A 19,185-nucleotide genomic window follows, 5' to 3' on the forward strand; every position below is an offset into this window, starting at 1 on the left:
TAAAACTGGTCCACTTGACACGGAATGACCCTATATGTTCTTTCTATCTATCTATTCTTTCTATTTCTTTTATCTATCGATCAATTATCCTATCCTATCATATTTTATTTCTCCTTTTAAAAAGCGCACTGACAAAAACCCATCGAAAACGTATGTGTTTTTACCGTGATTTTTTTTTTTGTCAAACGCAGAGTTTACAGTTGTTAAGTCTGCCAGAGGATGCATTTTATTTTTTTTTTTTTTGTCAAATCAAGAACGCAGCGTGTGGAAATAATACCATAACACTCCCAGTGTAAGCCTTTGTAGCCATTCAGTGGCATATGTCACCCCTTGGCCACATAGGAATACCCCTTGAAGTATATATTACAATCTCCAAGATACTATCCCAGTATGTAAGTAGTAGGTGTAATAATAATAATCTTAGCAAATACCGCCAATTAGAAATGTGGTATATTTCTCTTGATTATCTATGTTGCATACCTCATGTGCAGGGCATTGCAGGAGCGTAGATATCCATGGTTAAGATTACTCATATAATGACAGTTAGGTATCTATGGTTATGAACACGAGCAACTAAGGTAATGCAATGCACTGCACATAAGGTAAGCGACATGACTAATCAGGAGAACTATACTATATTTCTAATTAGACGTATTTGCTGCTATTATTATTATTTATTATTTCACCTACTTTTCGGGATAGGATCTTGGAGATGGGTATACCCCTTACATTTTACATAGAAGACTTTTTTTTGTATAGGAAACAACGGATTACTACACTTTCCTATGTTGGTAAAAATATCTATAAGTATTCATCTATTGGAACCGATATTTAATGGCGTTGTTCAGTGGTAACAGGTTATCACTTATGCTTAGGATTGGCTCATCTGTGGGGGTCCGAATGCTGGGTCCTACACCAATCGGCAGGACGAGTAATTTTTATCCCCATCACCAAATAGTGCTGCAGGTCAGACACCGAATGCCGCTCCATAATTCTCTATGGGGCTGCTGAGAAAAATCCAATAAATAGGGAATAAATGGATAAGCAAAAAAATTTTCAGTCCATGTTAACATAGGTACATGTTCTCCCTTTCTGCCGATCAATGCAGGGCTCAGCGGTCAGACCCCTGCCAATCAATTGTCCTGTGGATAGGTAATAGCTTGCTTTCACTGGACAATCCCTTTAATGAAACCAAAGATGAAAATATGTTCCGTGATTGCTACTAAAAAGCAAACTCCGGAATTGTTACCAGCAGCAAGCGAGGGAAAGATCTCCGAAATCTAATTATATCAAAGTTTAAGTGCTAATTCTTACGGGGGGAGATCATCAGAATTGTGACCGAACAGTTCCCACTGTCGACAATGTTTGAAGTTCATAGAAGAAAATAAAAGGATTATATTAGTATCAGACAATGGCTCCAACTTGTGACCTTCCTCCGCCCAGCTAACTACCACAAATTCCCCTCTGGCCCATTCGCTCTGCAGTTGGACAAACCACTGCTGTGATGAAAGATTCTCACACTGGTTATTACTGAGGATTAGAGGCCAGTAGGGGCGGCTATTGCACAAAGGCCACATTTCAGCCATGCCACGCTTGTCAGATTGTTTCTGTGTTTTGTTGTATTTCCAAAACATGAGGCGCGCTAGGCTACAATTATGTAAATATACAGTCTTCATAATGTGCAATCATTCCTAGCCAGTGTCAGAATGTATTCACTAGTTGTCAGCATCGCCCTAACTAGCTTCCATCTCTGCGTTCTCATACAAGAAGCCAGAGTTCTCAGGCTTATTTCTATTTGCTATTTTTTTAATGTTAAAGTAAACGCTATAAGCAAAGGTTTCATGTGACACACACCTAGACGCATCTTCTAGTTAATGTTTTTTTTAATCTCTAGTTATGTATATAGCAGTCCCAGAGTTCTATGCCGAGATAATTAAATCTGTCCGTCACCCAAACTTTTATAAGGGCTCATTCAGACATCTGCTTTTTGTGTACAAGTTCTGTTAGTTACAGATAGAACTTTTACCTAGTATAGTCTAATTTTTTTATATTATTATTTTTTGTGGAACGATGGGTCCATAGAAAATCTGAGACATGACTAATACTGATCATCAAGCAATGGGTCCATAAAAATATTTGGACAGCACTCTGATGCCATCTATGCTGTTCGTCTTTAATAGCCTGTTAGATAGGAGAAGGTAAAGAAACTTTTTCATTGTGAAAAATTGATGAAATTTGGATAACGCAATAATAAAAACCTGATGAAACTAGGGCCGTTTTTAGCCACGTGAAAAAAAAAAAAGACTGCTGAATTATTATTATTATATCGCCATCTATTCTAGGGCATTTTACATGTGAATACATAATAAGGACAAGTACAATAATCATAGAGAATACAAGGCACAGACTGGTACAGGAGGAAGAGGACTCTGCCCGCGAGGGCTCACAGTCTACAAGGATGAGCCCTTGCTCCGTTGATATACGCCCAGGACTTATATGTTAATAGATGCCCGTGATGGATGTCCTCACTGGGTGCACATTTTAACATTTACCAAGGTGAAGCTGGCAGGGACACGCCTTGAAATAGTCACCTCCTTCCTGGCCCCGTTTTCCACTGGTTTTCTCTGCAATGCCACAATGTTTCACAGAGCAATGCTGGAGTCACTTGCATGTGACTGGCATGAGGATCGCATCTCACTGCCCGGACCGGCCGCCCGCTCTCAGGACATGAGCGTGCAGCTGACCCACTCCTGTCAGGAGAGCGGCTGGCTGGTCCGGCTAGTGAAATCCTCACGTGAAGCACACGCACGTGACTCCAGCCTACAACATACATGTTTGTAATGCCGTAGCTGGTCATGCTGCCCTAACCATGTGACAGGTTCCCTTCGGCTAAAGTTTTTGGGGTACTCTTTGCAGAAACAACCTAGGGTTCCTTATCCGATAAAGCATGTATTTAAAGTGTGAGAAATTAGAAACGAAAGAGCCAGCCCGAATCCGGCTCTTGTGAATCCTCAGCACGGAAAACCACTATTGTGTCACCGTAACGATGAACACAAACAAATGTTCCAGCCATTTTTTGGGGTGGGACAAAAATTATTTTCCTAAATGTTTTCTTACGTCCAACTATCATTTTAATCTTTTTTTCTAGATTAAAGATTGCTGAATCATTTTAATCCTATCCCCCCCAAAAAAAGAAATCAAAACCATGAACGTTTGTATTCACTGTATTTATAGTGTTGTTGCATGTTATAATGTTTGTTAGTGAGAGTTAGACTGGGGCCACACGGGGATCTACTACGATCCTCGCATGACAATCTGGTCATGCTGGCAGTACAGCAGGAGCCAAGTGTCACTGCGACTGAGGTCCAATCATGCGATCCGACGTCAGCTGCGGGGGGCAGGCCAGCTCTGAGGAGGGTCAGGCCGGCTTTGTGGAGGGGTGGGCTGGCACGGAGGAGGGGAGGGAGGGATTTATCTCCCTTTCTCCTCCGTTGCCGGCTATTGTCATTCTCGCCCTGCACTCACGGTACACTGCGAGTGCAGTGCGATTTTTCTCTCGCCCCATAGACTTGAATGGGTGCGAGAGAAACAAGACTTGCATTACAATCGCAGTATGCTGCGATTGTTTTCTCGGTCCGATTAGGGCTGAGAAAATAATCGCTCATGTGTGCTGACACAGAGTAATATTGGTCTGAGTGGAATGCGATAATACGTCGCGTTCCACTCGCTCCGATTATCACGCTGTGTGGCGTAGGCTGTAGGCTGATAATGTGTAACGTTTTCTGAGCATATTTTAAGGCGAACTTATTGTATAGTCAACAAGACTATCTCTCCTCCATAAAATCAGAATGCCTTCTTGAAATTAATTGTTGTACTCATTATGTCAGATATACGCAAACTGTTGTGTTTGTAGGATGACCGTATAAAGTGAGGAAATGTAATGCATTTTTCATTATTTTGTAGATTAAGTCCAAACTTTGCCCAAGCAATTCCCTCCCGGATGTATATGGAATGCACAGTTTACACAAAAACTAACTCCGTCAATGCTGGTTCACTGAAAGAGATGTGCCACAGCAAACCCAAAGGGATCATTCTCATCATCGGCTTCACGGCAACCAACAACTGGTGACATAACAAGGAGATGCACACGAATGTAACCTCTGCGCAGACAAGACCTTCTTTTCAGGACTTCCCTTTTCTGAACGCCCCAAGTCCGAGGCAAACTGAGCCGCCATGCCTCAGACAATACTTTTAACCTTTTATGTCATTGTTGCTGTTTAATATGTGATTCTTTTGTATTTTTACTTTTTCTTTTCTGTTATTTTAAATGCTTTAAATTTCTTAAAGTCTGTGGATCTGCTGATGTACAGTGCCTTTGCTGCTATGGATCAAAATCAAAAGGACATTGTAGATAAATCTTATCGTATACGTAGAAAATACTTAATTTCCTACTAGAAACGAATCAATACTGAAAGTTGGACTGTTTTACTGAACTTGCAAAAATGTGGTAGCAAAAATGGTGTTTTAAGTACACAGTGTTTGATGTCATTAACAGTTTCGTAATAATCTACAGTGTAGAAAGATTTTGATACTAAATTGTGTCATTGTACAGAATTATATGACATTGTTGACCATAAGTACATATATAATACTAGATTGTTTGTGCATTCAGACTTTTAAGCATTAAACTTAAGTAACTTCTACTTTTTTTGTTGGAGTGTTTGCTTATTAACAAAAATGATTCTATATATAACCTCCGTGCAACTGGTAATTACACAGGGCCCATATGACATTTAACAGTATTGGAAGATTCTCCCATAAATCCTCTACTAATTTGCACTTTTTTCATTTGACGTTCTCTGGAACTTCTCCCGGGGAAATTTTGGTTTTAATTTTTAATTAGGCTACATCATTAGTCCATCTGAACACTGCAAAACCCAATCATTCTAAATTGTTGAAGTAGCTTAAAATATTGTGTGACAGAAGGCATACGTCAACGCGAAACTGAATCCACTCGCTTCATGTAATACAATTGCATTCCTGGCCAAAATGCTGTTACCGAATTATGGAGATTTCTTAATCGTGCTGAAAAGCTCTTTTCTCTCTGTGCATACTGAACTTGTACTGGCTCTATTACATGGATAAAATATCAAAATAAAAACTGCTACAAGGTCTATAACAGAAATTAATAGACATTTTGTACAATCAGGCCTCAATTTATCAAGACTGTCTTGTAGAAAAGTTAGTCGCTTCTGACTAATTAAGCGGCATACACCTCTTAAGAGGGTTATTCTACAAACAAAGTACATTTTAAAGTGAACCTGTCAGATCCAATATGCACCCAGAACTACGAGTACTTCTGGGTGTATATTTCTAATCCCTGCCTAACCGTCCCAGTATCTGGTAGCATAAATAAAGGGATTTTTAGAAAAAGTATTCTAAAGATCTTATATCATATGCTAATGAGCGAGGAGACTAGTCCCAAGGTCGTTGCTTCCCTTGCTAGTTAGCCCCATTAGCATGTTAGCATGCCCCTGTGGGTGTACCAACATGCTAATGAATGCGCAGTGTCACATGATGATCTCGCTCACCTCTTCGCTGCCATCGCCGCCCAACACTGGATTTTGGCTCAGTGCGCATGACCATAGAGTTTTGGTCATGCGCACTATGAAGCCGGGTGTACGGCGTCCAGGCTTCAAACTGAAGTAGTGCGCATGATCCAAACTCTGAGGTCACATGCACTGAGCCAAAATGAGCGTTGGGCGGCGATGGCAGTGCAGAGGTGAGTGAAATCATCCTCTGACGCTGCGCATTCATTAGCATGTTGGCACGTACTAACATGCTAATGGGGCTGACTAGCAAGGGAAGCAACTTGGGACTAGTCCCCTCGCTCATTAGCATACGATAAAGATCTTTAGAAACACTTTTTCTAAAGATCTCTTTATCTATGCTACCAGATGCAGGGATCGTTAGGCAGGGATTAGCAATAGGCACCCAGAACTGCTCGTGGAAAAAGAACTTCTTTTTTCCCTGAGCAAGGAGACAGATGAGTCTCTGAAACGCGTTGGATTTACCTAAATAAAAAGAACATTATTTTATGACATTGATGTTCGTGGTTTTCAGCGCGGCAAAAAACCTGTTTTTCTCCAGTTTTTTTTCCTTGATACACCTCTATAAATGGGAATAGACTATTTTTCGGCCTAGAGATCCAAATGCTTCACAATTGCAAAGAGATTTGTACTTCTGAAGCATGTCTTTTTTTACCTTTTTTTTATATGTTCTGATTGCTTTTGTGATTTTTGTGACCACCAACATTTTCTTTGAGCCTTTGCCTCGTGTTTGAGATCTTTTTTTTTTTTTTTTTTTTTTTTTTTTACTTGCATTTTACCCTGCTTTTTTCAGCTCCATTCAAGAATGAAGAAACCGCTAGTGGTTTTTGAAGCAAAAATATTGGTAAGTTACACCTAGGCATCTTCCAGGCATCTTTAATACATTAACTTGTATTGTAAAGTTTGGAGCTTCTTCACAATGGAAAAATGCCTGGAGAATGGTCAGCTCACTTCTTTTAATAGCTTGTTGTCTTTTAGAGTCCTGAAATGGCTAAAAGACACTCAAAAGATTGAACATATGAACAGCAAGTCAATTGTACATGCAGATGTTCATTCTATTAAAGTGAACCTATCAGTTGCAATATCCACCCAGAACCACGAGCCGTTCTGGGTATATATTGCTAATCCCTGCCTAACCGTCCCTGTATACACTAGCATAGATAAAGAGATTTTTAGAAAAAGTATTTTTAAAGATCTTTTACCGTATGCAAATGAGCGAGGGGACTAGTCTCCTGGGCGTTAGTTCCCTTGATCGTCGCCCCCATTAGCATGTTAGTACGCCCCTGTGGGTGTGCTATCATGCTAATGAATGTGCAGCGTCAGAGGATGATCTCACTCACCTCTCCGCCGCCATCGCATCCGACGGGGGATTTCGTCTCAATGCGCATGACCCCAGAGTTTGGGTCATGTGCACTATGAAGCCGGGTGTACGTGTCTTGGCTTCAAACTGAAGTAGTGCGCATGACCCAATCTCCGAGGTCATGCACACTGAGCCCAAATCCAGCATTGCCAGCGGAGAGGTGAGTGAGATCATCCTGTGACGCTGCGTATTCCACAGGGGCATACTAACATGCTAATGGAGGCGATGAGCCAGGGAACTAACACCCAGGGGACTAGTCCCCTCGCTCATTAGCATATGGTTAAATATCTTTAGAGATACTTTATCTAATGATCACTTTATCTATGCTAGGGTATACAGGGACCGTTAGGCAGGGATTTGCAATATGCACCCAGAACTGCTCATGGGTCTGAGTGCATATTGGACCTGACAGGTTCCCTTTAAGCATTTAGTTAGCACTTTTTCAGAAGGTTTTTGTGATGTGTCCACGTACCTTTATGGGCACAGATTTTGGCCTTAATAGCCCACAGGAACATTTTTTGGGTATATTCTGTGTCCATAAGGGGCTGTTTATATGATGCTTATACACTAAGAGCTTTTCTGGCTAACACAACAAACGTAAGAAAAATCCGAAATGAATAGAGCTTAAGTGAGGCTTTAGTAAGTTCTACCCTATTACCACTGGGGAAGCCGTAATTGACAAGCCACCTTTTAGCCACCAGTCTTGCATATCATGTCTCATTTCCTGCATGTTGAGTAGAAATGTAGAATTTGGAGATGTAGAAAGATGAGACACCCTATCACGAGCAACTTGTAGACAGGGGTGTTGCGATTTTGAAAAACGGAAGTCATGGTATCACAATCCTGGATAACCCCTTTCACATATCCATGTGAGTGTTACCATCCGAGACAAACAGGTGATTTTTTTTTTGTCTCATCTGGTGTAATCCTTGTTGCTTCCATTTTTTTTTTAATTCTTTTTTTTAGTAGATTACATGAACATTTTTTTTATCTGATAACTATTAATGTATCAATTGAAAATGCAAGGAACTCTGGAGATTGGAGGCATGGATCAGTTTATAAAACTGCTGTGTGTATTGATCAATGACACTATGGGTACTGTTGTCTACGGCCTCCTTCACACGTCAGAGATTCCGGTACCTATTACGTCCATTTTCATACATCCCGGAGACACTGACATACGCAGACCCATTAACTGAAAATGGGTCTGCGCACACACCAGTGTTTTCACAAGGATTGTGTGTCCGTATGGCAATCAATCAAAAAGACTGCTGAAATACCATTGTAAATGTGAACAGTGTGCTAGCCAAAAAATACACAATCTATATAAAGTAAAAGCTGTGCACCAAATTCAGAGAAATATGAACAAGCATAACTGCTTTATAATACATAAGGAATGAAAAATACAATTAGCCATTTGAAAAATTGAAAACTATTACATTGCATAACTGCTGAGGATTATTTGAAAAAAAGAAAAAAAAAAAAGATATTTTGCTAATGTATTGATCAACTAATTACTGCCCCATAACCACTTCACGATAATCTCTTATTTATGGGGTCCCTAACCAAATGTCACCTCTATATGCGATTAAAACCTGCTTCTGAGCATGGGTACCTAACCAAATGTTACCTCTATGTGCAGTTGCAACTTGCTTGTGTATAGCCCGCTTTACATGCTACAATATACAGTTAGGTCCAGAAATATTTGGACAGTGACACAATTTTCGCGAGATGGGCTCTGCATGCCACCACATTGGATTTGAAATGAAACCTCTACAACAGAATTCAAGTGCAGATTGTAACGTTTAATTTGAAGGTTTAAACAAAAATATCTGATAGAAATTGTAGGAATTGTACACATTTCTTTACAAACACTCCACATTTTAGGAGGTCAAAAGTAATTGGACAAATAAACCAAACCCAAACAAAATATTTTTATTTTCAATATTTTGTTGCGAATCCTTTGGAGGCAATCACTGCCTTAAGTCTGGAACCCATGGACATCAACAAACGCTGGGTTTCCTCCTTCTTAATGCTTTGCCAGGCCTTTACAGCCGCAGCCTTCAGGTCTTGCTTGTTTGTGGGTCTTTCCGTCTTAAGTCTGGATTTGAGCAAGTGAAATGCATGCTCAATTGGGTTAAGATCTGGTGACTGACTTGGCCATTGCAGAATGTTCCACTTTTTTGCACTCATGAACTCCTGGGTAGCTTTGGCTGTATGCTTGGGGTCATTGTCCATCTGTACTATGAAGCGCCGTCCGATCAACTTTGCGGCATTTGGCTGAATCTGGGCTGAAAGTATATCCCGGTACACTTCAGAATTCATCCGGCTACTCTTGTCTGCTGTTATGTCATCAATAAACACAAGTGACCCAGTGCCATTGAAAGCCATGCATGCCCATGCCATCACGTTGCCTCCACCATGTTTTACAGAGGATGTGGTGTGCTTTGGATCATGTGCCGTTCCCTTTCTTCTCCAAACTTTTTTCTTCCCATCATTCTGGTACAGGTTGATCTTGGTCTCATCTGTCCATAGAATACTTTTCCAGAACTGAGCTGGCTTCATGAGGTGTTTTTCAGCAAATTTAACTCTGGCCTGTCTATTTTTGGAATTGATGAATGGTTTGCATCTAGATGTGAACCCTTTGTATTTACTTTCATGGAGTCTTCTCTTTACTGTTGACTTAGAGACAGATACACCTACTTCACTGAGTGTGTTTTGGACTTCAGTTGATGTTGTGAACGGGTTCTTCTTCACCAAAGAAAGTATGCGGCGATCATCCACCACTGTTGTCATCCGTGGACGCCCAGGCCTTTTTGAGTTCCCAAGCTCACCAGTCAATTCCTTTTTTCTCAGAATGTACCCGACTGTTGATTTTGCTACTCCAAGCATGTCTGCTATCTCTCTGATGGATTTTTTTCTTTTTTTTCAGCCTCAGGATGTTCTGCTTCACCTCAATTGAGAGTTCCTTAGACCGCATGTTGTCTGGTCACAGCAACAGCTTCCAAATGCAAAACCACACACCTGTAATCAACCCCAGACCTTTTAACTACTTCATTGATTACAGGTTAATGAGGGAGACGCCTTCAGAGTTAATTGCAGCCCTTAGAGTCCCTTGTCCAATTACTTTTGGTCCCTTGAAAAAGAGGAGGCTATGCATTACAGAGCTATGATTCATAAACCCTTTCTCCGATTTGGATGTGAAAACTCTCATATTGCAGCTGGGAGTGTGCACTTTCAGCCCATATTATATATATAATTGTATTTCTGAACATGTTTTTGTAAACAGCTAAAATAACAAAACTTGTGTCACTGTCCAAATATTTCTGGACCTAACTGTATCTTACGATGTGTCGGCGGGGCACGTCGTAAGTGACGCACATCTGGCATCGTAAGGTACATTGTAGTGTGTGACAGCTACGTGCGATTGCGATTGAACGTTAAAACGTTAATCGCATACACGTCGTTGAATCCTGACGAATTGCACGTCGGGTTGTTCAATGTTCCCGAGGCAGAACACATCGCAGTGTGTGACACCCCAGGAACATTGAACAGATCTGACCTGCGTCCCGCGGCTCCAGCCGGCAATGCGGAAGGAAGGAGGTGGGCGGGATGTTTACGTCCTGCTCATCTCCGCCCCTCCGCTTCTATTGGCCGGCTGCCGCGTAATGTCGATGTGACGCCAAACGTCCCTCCCACTCCAGGAAATGGACGTTCACCGCCCACATCGAGGTCGTATGGAAGGGTAAGTATGTGTGACGGGGGTTAATCGTTTGTGCGGCACGTTCAACAAATTGAACGTGCCACACATACGATGGGGGCGTTGCAAATCGCATACGATATCGTATGCGAAATTGCAACGTGTAAAGCAGGCTTATGGGAAGCAAGGGACCTGGCTATATAGTAAATTGAATAATCATGGCTAAAGGGCGGGACTGGGTTCTCAGACAGTAAAAACTGCATAACAATCAAAAAGATGGCTGGAGCACCATTGTAACTGTGAACAGGGTGCTAGACAAAAAATACACAATCTATATGAAGTTTATGCTGTCCATGTGCTATCTGGATGTCACACAGGTATCACAGGGACAGCACATGTGTGCCAAAATCATGGCATACACACCTTCAATATGTCCGTGCAAAACACAAACATTTTTTTTACGTTGAGAAAGAGGCATAATGAAAATATAGATGGCACTTAGATGTGTGAATGGTAGCTTAAGTTTAACTTTACATGAGGCTCTTTGATTAGAAACAATAACCAAAAATGTTGTCCCATCTACTTGGTAAAAAGTAAAACATTAAGGTGGCAGCATACATTGTTGTACTCCGTTTTTCAATTTTAAAGCTAGTAATAAGCTTGGGTTGGAGTGGCGGTTAGCTGTAATGTGAATTGGACTTAGTACTCTATGATTTAAGTTAATAGAATAAGCGTGCTAGGAAATAATATCCATGTAGTTCTTTTCTTTCCCATCTGTGATATATTATTAAATAGCCACAGACTGACGCTAAAAAACAAAATCGATGCTCAAGGTTTAAATTTTATTTTCTATACTGTTATTTGTTAAATTATTCTGTAAATGTGGTTTTCTAACTTGTGGTAATGGTGGTGAAAGCGGCGGCCAAGTAGCTTCATAGTAGAAATGCTGATATGTAGAAGAATAGGTCTGCGGTTAACAATAAAATGCTGGGAATAGAAAGTTGGAAGCTGTGGTAGTGAATAAGGATTATCATTTTTATTACTCACTACACATATTAGGATTTTTGCCACATGGTTTCCATTGATATAGTGCCCATTCTCAAGTGTGTTCAGTATAACTCTATGGTGGCTTTTTGACTGACCAAAGTAAAATTAGAACAATAAAATAGAAAAGTTGCAGAGACTTTTATGTATTTGTTATTGCTACTGTATTTCCATGTCAAATCCAGATTTTATTAGAGCTTTCTTCCCCATTATGAAATTTATATAAATGAGAACTTTAACTGTTCGGTCAATTATTGGCCCAATGGGTTAGCTTTCTTTGAAAACCGTAGAGAGAAGAGGATTGAATTTGATTTGAATGGTATTAAATTTGCAGGTCTCAGCACATTTTAACAACTTGAAAATCGATTTGCACAAATCTGCAATAAAAAATGTAGACAGACTTTTTGCACATTGTAGAAGATTGCGTCAGCCACTGAAAACTAACATAACCTCAGGCGCAACCTTGCAGGATTCCTCATAATTCCTTGAAGTTCTTGAAGTTCTCATATTATATGGTTTAGCGCAATCATGAAAGAAACTATCATAGGCTGTATAAAAGCCAAGTCAGGAAATGCATCAACGATTTTAAGGTAGGAATAAATAGGGAAAAAAAGGCCTAAAATATTGGACACATACTCCAGACAGTAATGTGTTGTACAAGTGCAACAGTGAGAAAATGAGTGTAGAAGTCTGTGAATAAGGCTAGTTTCACACTACGTCTTTTTAACATCCGCTGAAAACGTTTTTTTAGCGGAAGTACGGATCCTGCTTTTACAGCAAATAACGTATGCAAACGCATATGTTATTTTGCAGGATCCTGCACTGGATGTTAGGGGCGGGCAAAGGAGTCATGTGATCGGGATTGAGGGGAGCTAGACTGGGAGGAGGCTTCTGACAGCTGCATACGCTGGTAACCAAGGTAAACATCGGCCTTGGATACCCGATATTTACCTTGGTTACGAGTGTCTACAGCTGGAGAGAGAGAGAGAGAGAGAGAGAGAGAGAGAGAGAGAGAGAGACAGAGACACCGACACCCCGTACCGGGCATGCTCAGTACAGAATCAGGATCCTGTTATAACGCAACTGAACGACTTTTGGTAGGCAGGATCCAGCACTCATTGACATGCATTGCAGCTCGCGGCGCAATGTCAAGGATCCTGTGACATACGTTAATTTGACAAAGCCAAAAAACGCTACATGTTGCGTTTTTGAAACATGTTAAATTAACGCACAATGACGGATCCTGCGTCTAACGGACGCAAACGAATGCAAACGGAAGTGGACGCAAGTCCATTGAAAATGCATTAAACACAAAACGGATTTGCACAGGATCCGTACTTCCGTTAAAAAAACGTTTTCAACGGATGTTAAAAAGACGTAGTGTGAAACCAGCCTAATATAGCCTCCCAATTGATACAAGTGCATCTCAATAAATTAGAATATCATCAAAAAGTTAATTTATTTCAGTTATTCAATACAAAGAGGGAAATGCATATATTATATAGAGTCATTACAAACAGAGTGATCTATTTCAAGAGTTTATTTCTGTTAATGTTGTTGATCATGTTGATTGAATTATGTTATTGAGTAAGCCAATGAAAACCCAAAAGTCATTATCTCAGAAAATTAGAATAGTTACCACAAAACACCTGCAAAGGCCTCCTAAGCATTTAAAATGGTCCCTTAGTCTGGGTCTTTAGGCTACATAATCATGGGGAAAACTGCTGACTTGACCAATGTCCAGAATGCAGTCATTGACACACTCCACAAGGAGGGTAAGCCACAAAAGGTCATTGCTAAAGAAGCTGGCTGTTCATAGAGTGCTGTATCCAAGGATATTAATGGAGGGTTGAGTGAAAGGAAAAATTGTGGTAGAAAAAGGTGCACAAGCAACCGGGATAACTGCGGCCTTGATAGGATTGTTAAGAAAAGGCTATTCAAAAATTTGGGGGAGTTTCACAAGTAGTGGACTGCTGCTGGAGTCAGTGCTTCAAGATCCACCACACACAGACGTATGCAGGACGTGGACTACAAGAATTGCATTCCTTGTGTCAAGCTACTCATGACCAATAGACAATACCAGAAGCGTCTTACCTGAGCCAAGCAGAAAAAGAACTGGACTGTTGCTCAATGGTCCAAGGTATTGTTTTCAGATGAAAGTAAATTTGGCATTTCATTTGGTAATCAAGGTCCCAGCGTGTGGAGGATGAGTGGGTTTTGCGTTTTTTTGCCAGGAGATACAGATTTGGTGCAGAAATGTCTACAACAAAATACTCAACATGCGCACATCTCCTGATCTGGTAATACAGCACTGAATTCAATGAGTTTACCTAAGGTCAAAGCTTGAGTTCTCACGTACCCTAGCTGTGACCTCAGGTGATATGACCTCACATGATCTCAATGAACTCAGCTGAGGTGAGTTCACTGCATCTCCTGGCAAAAACACGCACCAAAAATACGATGCAGTTTGGACATAATTTTGGGGAATTTTTCTGACGAGATGCAGTGAACTCAGTGGTGGATTACCAGATTAGGCTATGTGCATATGCGTTTTTGGTGCATATTTTGCCAAAAGATGCATTGAACTCAGTGAGCTCATCTTATCTGAATTCATGGAGTTCATCTGAGGTGAGGTCACTAATATCATTGACTTCACCTGTGGTCAGTTCACCTGAGGTCACAGCTGGGGTACCTCACAACATTTTTTTATTGTTTATTTCAATAATTTTTAAAAAAGCACATGGTTTCCCTCGTATTTTGATACCCAGTGCAGATAATGCACAGAGCTGGAGGCTGCAGCCTCCAAGCTGCCTGCTTTATCTGTACTAGGGATAAAAAAAATACGGCGCCTTGCGCCTTTTTTTCCAATTATTTATTTATTGTTACACTCCACTTCGGGACCCAGATAGCTAGTGTGAGGGCAACCAGTCACAGATGCCAGCACGAAGGGTGGGCGGAGGTAACAGTACTGCAAACAATCACAGACACTATTACAGAGGGTGGGTGGTGGAAACAGTGCATAATCATGAAGTTTAATGATTAGTGATGAGCGAGTATGCTTGTTACTACTCGGTACTCGCACGAGTATCAATGTACTCGGGCTACTCGGCGGGGACCGAGTAATCTCGCGATACTCGTGCTGTACTCGTGGTCTTCATGTTGGCGCTCTTTTTACAGCCATCCCTTATGCAGGGATTGGCTGGCAGACCACTGCAATGCCAAAGCCCTGTTGTGGAATTGCAGTGATTGGCCAGCCCGCACAGCGTGACCGTGCCTTTAGCCCGACACTTCCCCGCTCGGCTACGGCCCCTCCCGCACTCCACTCCGCGTGTATATATATATGCACGCTTACACACACACGCACGGTTTTTTTGTTAGTTTAAAGTTTTATGGTTTCTACATGCTGCCGGGGAACATTTCAGAATAATACTCGGGTCTCCCATAGGATAACATTGGGCTCGGTGCTCGGGCCGAGTACACGAGTATTTTGAGATGCTCTGCCCGAGCCTCGAGCTCCCGAGCATTTTAGTACTCGCTCATCACTATTAATGATCAGACCACGAAGCAGTGTTACAGCCACGGGAAACTCAGTAAGAGTAATTCTCCTACTTTAATCACGGTAATATTTTAGCAACATTATTCCCACAAACCAACTGTGAGTCAAAAAATGCATCCAGGCATCTTTCCCATGCTTTCCCATTCAGTTTCAGCACTTTTCAGCACTTTTGCATAATTTTTACAACCCTCCCAGACCCAGTGCTCCAAAAAATTATTTGAGTTTTCCATTGATTTGCATTAGGTTTGCTATTCGGTACGAATACTCGAATAATAGAAGTTATGAAGAATCCGAACTCGAATATTTGACTGATAGTTGAATATCTATAGTGTTAACATCCACACAAAAAATGTCTGCTGGCAGTGGAAACATGTTCTATGGAGTGATGAATAATGCTTTTCTATCTTAGTGGACAAGTATGGGTTTGGTGAAAGCCAGGAACATGTTGCCTACTTGAGTATATTATGTCTACTGTCATGTTTAGTGGAAGAAGAAGAATGATATAGGTTTATTTTTTAGAGGCTTTGCCTATTCCTCGTATATACAGTGAAGAAGTATCTTAAAGAGGTTACCTGCCTGTTCTGTCTGGCAACAATCTCTTCTGGCTCACAGCAGTTATGGACAATTTTTGCCAGCGATTCTCCTGCTTCCTGTGATAGTGATATCACATTGACAGAGGAGCTCCTTCTATTCTGCTCTGCACTATTGATGGGCATCACTGCCAATGATTGACAGCTGTCTCCCTGCTGTCTAATTGCGGGGAGCTGGCTTTTTCAGTCAGCATAATGTGGGCAGTGATGCCCCATCGACAGAGCAGACTGAAAGAGAAAGAACTGCTCTGTTGACATGAGGTAAATTCTTAGCCACTTAAGTAAAAAAAAAAACCCTCCTAGATAACTGATTTAATATTTCAGCATAAAAGATATTAAGAACAGTTATATTTTTTGGGAAAGGCTATTTTCTGTTCTAGCATGACCATGCCAAAATTCACAAAGTAAGATCTGTAAATCCATGGTTGATGAGTTTGCTGTGGAAGAATTACCTGACTAGCCTCACAAAGACCTGATCTTAAGACCATCAACCCCTCTTGAATGAACCAGAATTGAGATTGCAAGCCAGGTCCTCTCTGTCCAACATCAGTGTCTGACCTCAAAATGCTCTTCTCGATCAACGGGAAACAATTCCCCCACAGATATACTCCAAAATCTTTTTAAACCTTTCTCAGAAGAGTAAAAGCTGATATAGCTGCAAAGGGAACACCAACTCCATATTATTGCACATGGCTTAAGAATGGGATGTCATTAAAGCTCCTGTAGGTATATTGTGCAGGTATTCCAATACTTTTGCCCATATAATGCACAGTATATATCAATCTGCTCAGCTCTTCCTGCTCTACTGCTTTCAGCCATCAGACCAACTTTCATGTTTGGTATGACAAGTTCCATTTAAAACTGTAATTGGATGCACATTGAGCAGGGATCGGTAACGTAACACCTACAAATATCTGCAGGCCCTAGTGAGCGAGTGCCAAGTATTGTGCACCTGTCCTATTCATTAGAAGGGAGCTCCTACCTATCTTTGTTTCACAGAGGGTTCAACTCTAGTGGCCATGGGTTTTCATGGCACATAGAGGTCTAAAGCTGGTGTCACACACAGCGACAACGACAACAACGTCGCTGCTACGTCACCATTTTCTGTGACGTTGCAGCGACGTCCCGTCGCTGTCGCTGTGTGTAACATCATTTTTTGGTCGTCACTCTCCCGCTGTGACACACACATCGCTGTGTGTGACAGCGAGAGAGCGACGAAATGAAGCGAGCAGGAGCCGGCACTGGCAGCTGCGGTAAGCTGTAACCAGCGTAAACATCGGGTAACCAAGGGAAGACCTTTCCCTGGTTACCCGATATTTACCTTCGTTACCAGCCTCCGCCCTTGCTGCCAGTGCCGGCTCCTGCTCTGTGCACATGTGGCTGCAGTACACATCGGGTAATTAACCCGATGTATACTGTAGCAAGGAGAGCAAGGAGCCAGCGCTAAGCAGTGCGCGCGGCTCCCTGCTCTCTGCACTGTGACATGTAGCTGCAGCACACATCGGGTTAATTAACCCGATGTGTACTGTACCTAGGAGAGCAAGGAGCCAGCGCTAAGCGCGGCTCCCTGCTCTCTGCACATGTAGCGACGTTATGATCGCTGCTTCTGCTGTGTTTGACAGCTAAGCAGCGATCATAACAGCGACTTACAAGGTCGCTGTTACGTCACCGAAAATGGTGACGTAACAGCGACGTCGTTGTCGCTGTCGCTTAGTGTGAACCCAGCTTAAAAAAGGCTCCTAGGTCTGTTATCTTCAGGAGTGGATTAAGGTTAACCAGGGCCTGGGCTGTTCAGGATCTGTGGGCCCCCTACCCATCCCTACACATGGGTCATGTGAAGGGTCCATCATCATAAACCCAAAACAGATAATTTCTGACAAATAGTTGCTGAATCTATAACCTAATAATCATCCACTTATCTAATAAACATACCCTTCAGTTTAAAAAAAAACCCACTAAGGCCTAGTATTGAACAGTCTAACTTTAATCTGTAAACAAGACTATTGCCAAAAAAAATGAAAAAACTGAGCAAAAACACCCTGTGTAGACATAGTTTAACAAATACTGAAATAAAATGCTCAAATTCTCAGCGTGTGCACATGGCCTTACAAATACTGAGGTAATTGAACTCACCAATACTGAACATGTGCATATGGCCTTAGGCTATGTTCACACACACTGTTTTTTTTCTGCAGCTTGTTATTGGCATGTATTTCTATTAACCCCGGGTGATTTTCCATTTTTACAGGTTTTTTTCTTCGCTCTCCTTCTTCCTAGAGCCGTAACGTTTTTATTTTTTATCAATCTTGTCATATAAGGACTTATTTTTTGCGGCACAAGTTGTACTTTTAAAAGAAACCATAAGTTTTACCATATAGTTTACTGGAAAACAGCAAAAAAATTCCAAGTGGGGCACAGTGTGCTGGGGCATTTCACACATGGAGTTTCAATCCTCCATTCCCAATATATACATACAGTATATGGATTGGGAATGTAGGAGTGAAACTACATAGTTCAGATGCCCCAAAACACTTTGATAGAAGACACCTTCATCCCCCCCCCTTCCCTTTCATATAGTGTGCCGCCATTGCCTGCTGCTAGTGAACAAGTCGGCAGGCATCACGTCCAAGAAATAAGGTTAAAAAACATTTTTTTTCTCCATAAGGTTAAAGCAAACTCTAGGTTGGATGGACGTCCACGCAGTATAAAACAATGTCTTACGCATTTCAAACCTAAAAGTCTTAGATATATCCTGCTAGATTTGCACAAGTTATGGAATAAAATTGTTTTTTAAACCTTATTTATTGGACATAATGCTGGAAACAATGTTTTTCTATTGCCGGACTTTGCCTCTTTAAACACGGAGCTGACCTTCTTACACCATCCCCCAGTGAAAGGACCCAGGTGATGCATTTAAAAGGTGAGCTGAGATCCTCCTTTGCATACTTCCCTCGAACCTTCTACAGTCCCACCATCACTCTTGGAAAATCTCAAATTCTACAAACAGTCCTCACCAATCAAACAACCGCTAGTCGTCATTCTGACAGCCTGAAAAAAGCTGCATGTGTAGCGCCCCATGGGGCAGGTGTGTTTAACCTACTCGTCACCAGGCCGTCGACTGTCGCGGTCACGGGCGGCCTAGCCCCGCTCTGATGCCCCGAGGCGTACAGAAGATGTCAGGGGAGAGATGTTGGGGGTAGTTGTGAGGGGTGTGTCGTGACGCCACCTGTGGTACGCGGCCAGGGAATGGGTCGCCGCTGCTGTTGCTGTCCTCCGGGACACATGTTAGTAGCAGGAATGGTATCGCTCTCCACAGATAGAGCGGG

General features: G+C 41.7%; 1 protein-coding gene across 3 annotated transcripts in view; it reads left to right on the plus strand.

Annotated features, from left to right (window-relative positions):
* LOC142245497 (transducin-like enhancer protein 4) overlaps positions 1-4,703 on the plus strand; it is a 180,885-nt gene extending 176,182 nt beyond the window's left edge. For all 3 annotated transcript variants that reach the window (XM_075318260.1, XM_075318245.1, XM_075318252.1), the window contains one exon: positions 3,964-4,703. The gene's annotated coding sequence lies outside the window, so the exon portion shown is untranslated. The remainder of the gene's footprint in view (positions 1-3,963) is intronic.
* Positions 4,704-19,185: the final 14,482 nt, after the last annotated feature.

The sequence above is a fragment of the Anomaloglossus baeobatrachus genome, chromosome 1 (assembly GCF_048569485.1).
Source record: "Anomaloglossus baeobatrachus isolate aAnoBae1 chromosome 1, aAnoBae1.hap1, whole genome shotgun sequence".
Taxonomy (NCBI): Eukaryota; Metazoa; Chordata; class Amphibia; order Anura; family Aromobatidae; genus Anomaloglossus; species Anomaloglossus baeobatrachus.